Source organism: Anas platyrhynchos, chromosome 3 (genome assembly GCF_047663525.1).
Source record: "Anas platyrhynchos isolate ZD024472 breed Pekin duck chromosome 3, IASCAAS_PekinDuck_T2T, whole genome shotgun sequence".
Classification (NCBI taxonomy): Eukaryota; Metazoa; Chordata; class Aves; order Anseriformes; family Anatidae; genus Anas; species Anas platyrhynchos.
Window position 1 is genome coordinate 83,622,672 of NC_092589.1, and position 7,294 is coordinate 83,629,965.

Here is a 7,294-nt window from a genome sequence, read left to right on the forward strand (position 1 = left end):
AATACGCGGAGCCATTAGAAAATGAACACCAGAGGCACACAGATAGGCAGAGTGGGCTTCCATCCAGGAAAGCCGTCTTATGAAAGTAAAAATTTGTCACAAGCCCTCATTAGATGCCACTCCTAACAATGCTGAGGCTGTACATATATTGCTAATGAAGAGCACCTGCTGCAAAAATTTTGAAGACATAGTGTGCATCGGACTGTGCAAGTGGAAAGGATTTGGTGAGCAGTATTTCTGGCCAAAGAATAGATCCTGATAATGAGGAGGATTTCAGGTAGGAAACTGCAAAACTGACCCTGTGACTTACTTTAAAAAAAAAAAAATTAAAAAAAAATAAAAAACACATTTTCTCTCACATGGAAACAGCCTGAGGCTGTAGATAGATTAAACACAGCCTTAAGAAAGAGACCTAAACGCCTCCAGAGGCTGGAGATCACACAACAAAATGTGTGTGACTGCATGTGATATTGTTGCATTCACTCATTTGAATGCCATCAGTAAAAAACAGCGATCGGCTCATCCCAGGCCCATGTGCCCAGAGAGCAGTGAGTCACCCTCCTACTTGTGCCAGTTTCTACCCATCAGCTGCACAGTGTCTAGAAATCAAGCTCACACACCCATCTGGAAGGGAGAGCTCCCAAAATTCGTATGGAGTTCACTTTGGTGTGAAGGAAACTCCTGTGACAACAGCATTTTCGCTGAGCTGCAGACATGGAGCTCACCACAATGTGGGGTGAGACGCAGAGCTCCAGAGGTACAAGTGCTGTTGGAAAACTCCTACCTGGAATGAGGTGGCCCATGCTCATGCTGTCACGTGCTGCCTTCATATTTGCGTCCATCTGACAGGCGTCCAGCTGACATTGGTTAAAGCTTCAAGAAAATTTGCAGTCAGTCCCAACAGAAGATGAGGCATATCTGTGCTTCCCTCTGGCTTGTGGGACCCCACGAGTAAATCTCAGCCCTCTCTGAGGATGACCAGTAATCCCTGCTCTCTTTGCACCCCTCTCAGATTCACTTTCATGGGCAAGCCTAGCTAGGTATTTATCCCCAAAGTACCCGTGACCTGGGCACCACACCAGCACAGTTACCCGTGGGGTAACTTCCCTGCTGGGCACATAACTTGGAGCCACCCTGTGCTTCTATACTGCTCAGCAGGTGACTTTTTGAGATGCTGCAAGATGTGTTTGTTTAGTTGTTAGCTGCTGTAATGCTATCAACAATTTAGGGTTTTTCTGCTCGAGCTTTTGTTCCCAGGAGATGACAGCAGCACAAAAGGGATTTTGCTAGCGTGGCTGGTTTCTGTGCGTTCACCCCATTGACGTCACCAGAGCTCTATGGATACAGCACATCTTCAGATCTCACAGTGAATGTGGGACAGCACACGAATACCAAAGTAAATACACTGTCACTGACACCCCCAGGCCTCCGAGGTACAAGGCCAGCAGAAGCACGTGGGGAAAGCTGCACCCTTGTAGGGATGGTCCAGCGCCGATCTCCTCAGCCTTGGCATTTTGCTCTGCAGAAGATGTTAAGCTCCAAATCCACAATGTTTTCCCTTCCCAAATACACTGGAGCATAATGAGCATGAAATACAGATGAATTCAAGAGAAGTTTTTTTCCTTCTAAGGTCTCTCTCTGGATCAGGCTGTCAGAGTTTTTAGTGTTACAGAGAATTTAATTCCAAAATTCTATTTATTTTCCAGAAAATTCTCCAGAGTGAGAGTTGCGGAGGACTTTAGACCTGGCTCGGGTGCACGCTTCAGCTAATGCAGACAGCTGTTAAAAATCACTGCTTCAGAGCATTTCCTAAGCATAGGGATGGGGAAAAAAATTTGATTTTCTGACCCTTCTTGTTTATTGATTGCATTTAAGTGCTTATTGATTTGCATAGTTACCTATTTCCTAGGAGTAGGGTGGCCTTGTGGAAATATTAACTTGCTGTTGGACCATGCTGTTGCATGATTCGTATTACTAGGAATTACGTGCTGTGGATACAGCATATCTGTAGGAGGTTTGTTTGCCTGCAATTGATAGTAACATGAGCTCAGCCTAGATCTGATGAAGTTTCACATTTCTATTTCTTGAAGCATTTTTTGCAGTTTCACCTTGGCTAATTTGTTACAAAGATGTACTAAAAGAGAGAGAGTTTCTGAATGGATGGAAAAGCACAGCCAGAGCATTTGTTTTACGGGTGCAGATAGCATTATCTTTCCTAATTCAAATGATAGACATTGCTAAAGATTGTTTAAAACCACTGTGCAGGAGTCATAATATCATTAATTACGCTGCAAATACCAGGTGGTGTTTCAAATATGTAACAGTAATGATTAACTCTGAAACGAATCACGGCTAATTTACCTCTTTGAAGGCTAATTGCAGGACTTTCAAATACAGAACATCTGGTAAACGCAAAGTCTCCACAGACAGAGGCAATTTTTCCACTAACCTGTTGTTATAGGAGCCGGCAACACAACCTTTCTCTTTTGAACACGTTCTGACTTTGTGCTTTTCTTATCATTATTCTCTTAATAAACTGTCAAAGAATTATTGCTGAATATGTTTGCACCCAATAAACTGCTGGAGAGGGGCCAAACGCTGCCAATGCCCCTCACGTGCTTCTGCTGAGGCCATGCAGGCATGAGTGTGGGTATAAATCAGCCCTTTACCTCACCTGTGGTCGGTGGTGTTGCTTTTACTAATACACCTGTGCCTTTTTTCATGACGCACAGGTGAGAAAAGCCAGGAATTTCACTTAGCACTGACTTCACCTGCAGCTTGCCCGTGGCACAGGAACTGTTTCAAAAGAATGTTTGTGTCAGGAATGATAAAAACTCTCTCTTGCTCTATGTTGTAGCGTTCCTTGCTGATCAGGGGTTCCTTGTCCACCCCAAGAGGCAGTTTTGGGGCTGTATTTTTCTCCCCATCAGCTTCAGGGTCCCTCCCTCCCCAGGAAGTGTGCTGCACCTCCAGAGTATGGTCTGAAGGATCTCGGGCTGCATTAAGTGATTTGAAAGAAAAAGATAAAACTGATAAGGAAAATGCTTGCATACCAGTGTGTAAGCAAAACAAATTTTCTAGAAAATTACAGTATCGTTACCAAGCCAGCTATGAAATTAAGGAAAAGAACAGGCAAGCTTTCTGAAGCTATACACCAGCTGATGTGGATTGAGCATGACTTCAGGCAGAGCCAGAGCGGGCTAAAATACACCACTTTTTATGAAAACAGCAAGAAAGTAAATTCTGAGCTAGAAAAGGAATATTGCCAGGCACAGAGGAAGCTCACCATACCACACCACACCACACCACAAAAAGCTGACTGTGTTTCCCCATACAGTATTTGAGATATTCCTCCTAGACGTTTTCTTTGTGAAAGTTCCTACGTTAACATCTACAGTTTTATTCTAATTCAGTGGGACTCATCTGCCTTGTTTGCTTGAACATTTTAGATAATCCTGCTTGACCTTAACTTCCCCTAAAAACATTCAGACTTGGTCTGGTCTCCCTTGAGGAAGTGGGTGCAGGTCTCATAGGTCCAAAGCTCATATGCCTAACACCCAGTGACAGCCCAGGCCATCAGCACTCTGAATATATTCCTGGAGGCTTTCATCTCTTCCCAAACCTCGGGTGCCTGAGGCACCTATTACTAAACAAAAGTCAGACAAGATATTCTAGTATTCTTGCAGATCTGTAGCCTCTGGAGTATATCCTGCTTCCTTTTCCACCCAGGAAAGTAGCTGAGAGCCACAGCAAAGCATGAATGCAAATGAAGACTCTGCTTGACTCGCAGTGATTTGTGTTTTGACAGGCAGGGAGCAAACAACACCAAACAGTTCCCAATCTACAAAAGCAAACAAACAAAAAACAACCAGAAATAGCTGGTAAAGAGGGATTAGGGTGGAACTTTTCCCGTGTTAATTAGAAAAGGTCGAAGTCAGAGAAATTGCCTGCCTACCAGCTAAAAACAGTTTTTCCAGTAACGTTGTCATTCCTGCTTCTGTTCAGGATTTTGAATTGAATTTGGTTGCTCCCATACGTGACAGATAAGATGAATGTTTGAGAAATCCCAAAAGGAAATACAGAGCTATATTCCTTGAGCACTGCACACGGGGAGTCCAAAACACACAGGCTGTGAATCTGCTGCCTCTGGACTGCACCTGAGATGCATAAAATCACAGAACCACAGAATCATTAGGGTTGGAAAAGCCCTCCAAGGTCATCTGGTCCAACCATCCCCCTACCACCAATGTCACCCTCTAAACCACGTCCCTAAGCACCACATCCAACCTTTCCTTTTCTATCTCCTCCTGCATTTGCGCACAGACAGTGGGGTTTTGCCCAGAACCGCAAGGTTTCATGAAGTCCTGGCACTACAACTGGTCTGTCCCTCCCTTCATCCAGATAAAGCTTTCACATGGAAGCACTTCTAGGAAGCCAACTGCAACTGCAGACACAAGAGCTGCTGAAAACTAACAGCAAGAGATGGCTTCCCACATCAAGATCATTGTTAAATCCAGGCTCTGTATGTAAATGAAACACAGCTGTTGGCAACATCTACTGCTTAATGAAAAACGCCATGCTGTATTGAAGCCATCTGAATAATATTACTGAATATATCCCACAGACTTTCTTCATAATTTTCTTCAAGGAAAATGGCATTTTTGAAGGGCCTAGGCACAGAAAACCAATATAAACTCATGATATGATAAGAACAGATCTGTGTGTACATGCAAGACAAAGAGACGCTGCCCTTGTAGTCATCCCTCATAACCAGATGAAGCAGTAAGTGTTTTGACTGAGGAGTCAGTCAGCATTTTGTACTCTGTGAGAGTCTCCCTTAGGAAAAGGACACAAAAAGGCATTTTTTTTTTGCTGCAATGCTGTCTAAAGACAGCACACAGAGGCCCCATACCCTAAAAAAAAAGAGCAGTGTATTGCTTGTGGCCTGAAATCCCTTCCCAGACTATGGTTTTCCTCAAAACTCTCAGCTTTCTCTGAAGGTCACCATACACAAGCTTTTCTGCTTGGTTTTATGCTGCTTGATCTGTATCTTCTGTGATATTTCTCTCTTTTTTTTTTTTTTTTTGACAGTCCTGACAGCTCCAATTGCCTGCTTATTTATTAGACCCCCAAAGAGAGCTGCTGGATTGCAGTGAGTGGATGAATAGAGAGGGAGAAATGAAATCTGCATCAACCCTGGCCATACATTCCATACAGCAAAGGGACCATACGTTCACCACTTTGTGCTGCTGCCACATCTCATCCTGAGATGGACCCACTCACCCTCCTTTGGCTTCCCAAATGACCCATGTTTGGGGCAGAGGTTCCCATCGTTTTGGGTCCCTGTGGCTTTCCACATATGCCACCTGGGTATGGCAGCTACATGCAGTTCTCCTGGAAATGATGTTCTCACAAAAGCCAGATCACAAAGCCAAGCATGCTACTCAGACAGGATAATCAAGGTGAAAGAAAAGCAACGTCGCACACAGAAAAACAGGAGGAAAGCTGGGGAGCTTACCGGCAAGAAAAATGTCCAGAATAGAAAATGAGACAATCAAGACCACAGAGCAATCAGCTGAGGCCATGGGCATGATTGCCAGACTGCCCCATAAGCCTGAAGGGTCCAAGGCTGTTGTCAGCTGATGGGAATTGCCACAGCTCTACTGAGGCCAAGCTGGGGATTTGCCCATTTATTCATAAATCCTACACATTGCATGCTGCCATTCACTTGACAGTGTTTTAAACACTGAAATCCCACAGTTTTCTCCATGTCTTTTAGAAAGAAATCATCAGCTTTTATACCAGTGTCTTAAAAAAGACCAGTTAAAGCTTAAAAACTTGTGTTGATGCAGAAATCAGAAGAAATACACCTCATTCAAAGAGCACTTTTTTGTTTGGAGAGCAAGGAGAATTTGCATACTGTTATTCCCTCCTTTCAAAATCTGTTGCCTTTTTTCTCTATAAGAAAGGTAAGAGATTTCTGATATTGTTTGGAGTTCTCCTTTTCATGCAAATGCTTCTTTCACTTATTTTCTGTGTACTGAAGTAGGGTATAATTGCAGTCACCATTTGTTTAAACAAGATAAAGTTATGCAGTACCGTATAATATTATACATACACTATAAATAGTCCATTTATTATTTCCCTAGAGGCATAGGCGTTGTACCTTAACTTCAGCCATGGGGGCTGGTTTCCAGCAGCACACCAGTTGTGTCGGGTAGGTGTTCAATAGGGGGAAGGACCCTCCACGGGTGGGGTGAGCCCACTTGTAATCATGGCTCTTACCAGCTGAAGGAGGCTGATTGAAGGAGCTCCCAGGAGCTTTAGTGGTTGCTGGCACGTCTTCTCAAAGTCCAGAGCTTATTATATATTTATATTTATTATGCTTTATGTATCACCATGAGTGCTGGGAAGTCTGTGATCCCCACTCCTTCACGCATTTCAGAAATGAGCTAGCACACACTTTTTCCCTGGAGTCCCAGGTGGTTCTCCCTCTGCAGTGCATGTAGGTGTTGGCAGGTTAACCAGAGAAGGGTGAGGGGTAAGATGCTGTAAAAAGCCTTAAAAAAAAAAGCAGCAAAACAAGACCTAAATCTACTCTGATGTTATGCAGGATCTAAAAACCATTTGTCTTTTTAACTTGGTCAAATTCTATTTGAAAAAGGGAATCCTATGCACAAAGAAATATTGCCATGCTAGTTACATTGTTATACACGCAGAGAGATCACATTCATTACTGTGAGCAGACTGATACATTACTTACTCCATTTCATCAATGGCTGTGGCAGTGCACACAGGAACAAAAATAAATCCTAATGAACGCCATGAGGACAAAAACTTGTATTGAAGTGCAGGACATAACCCAAGTAAGAAAGAAGAGCTGAGAAAAAACAAGCAAAATTGGCAAATATTTACTAACAAAACCAGAAATGCTCAGTGACCCACCCCTACTGGAGGGCCAAGAAGATGATCAGGGGGCTGGAGCACCTCTCATGTGCAGAAAGACTGAGAGAGCTGGGGATGTTCAGCCTGGAGAAGAGAAGGCTACAGGGAGGCCTTATTGCAGCTTTTCAGTACTTACAGGGGGCGTGTAAAAAAGATGGAGAGCAACTCTGCTCAATCAGATAATGACAGGACCAGGGGAAACGGATTTAAACTAAAAGAGGGGAGATTTAGATTAGAGGTTAGGAAGAAATTCAGAGGGTGGTGAGGCCCTGGCACAGGCTGCCCAGAGAAGCTGTGGATGCCCCATCCCTGGAGGTGTTCAAGGCCAGGCTGGATGGGGCTTTGGGCA

The 7,294-nt window shown here is 43.8% G+C and overlaps 1 long non-coding RNA gene across 3 annotated transcripts; it reads right to left on the reverse strand.

Annotated features, from left to right (window-relative positions):
* Positions 1-805: 805 nt before the first annotated feature.
* LOC106015022 (uncharacterized) lies at positions 806-4,491 on the reverse strand. 3 transcript variants are annotated; one of them, XR_011808473.1, is made up of 5 exons: positions 4,288-4,489; positions 3,956-4,157; positions 2,450-3,841; positions 1,899-2,024; positions 807-1,809 (listed from the first exon to the last, which is right to left on the reverse strand). It is a non-coding gene; the product is annotated as an uncharacterized lncRNA (long non-coding RNA). The 3 variants fall into 3 exon arrangements; XR_005265069.2 differs by having other exon boundaries at positions 806-1,809; positions 1,899-3,841; positions 4,288-4,491; XR_003496540.3 differs by having other exon boundaries at positions 807-2,024.
* Between the last annotated feature and the right edge of the window lie 2,803 nt (positions 4,492-7,294).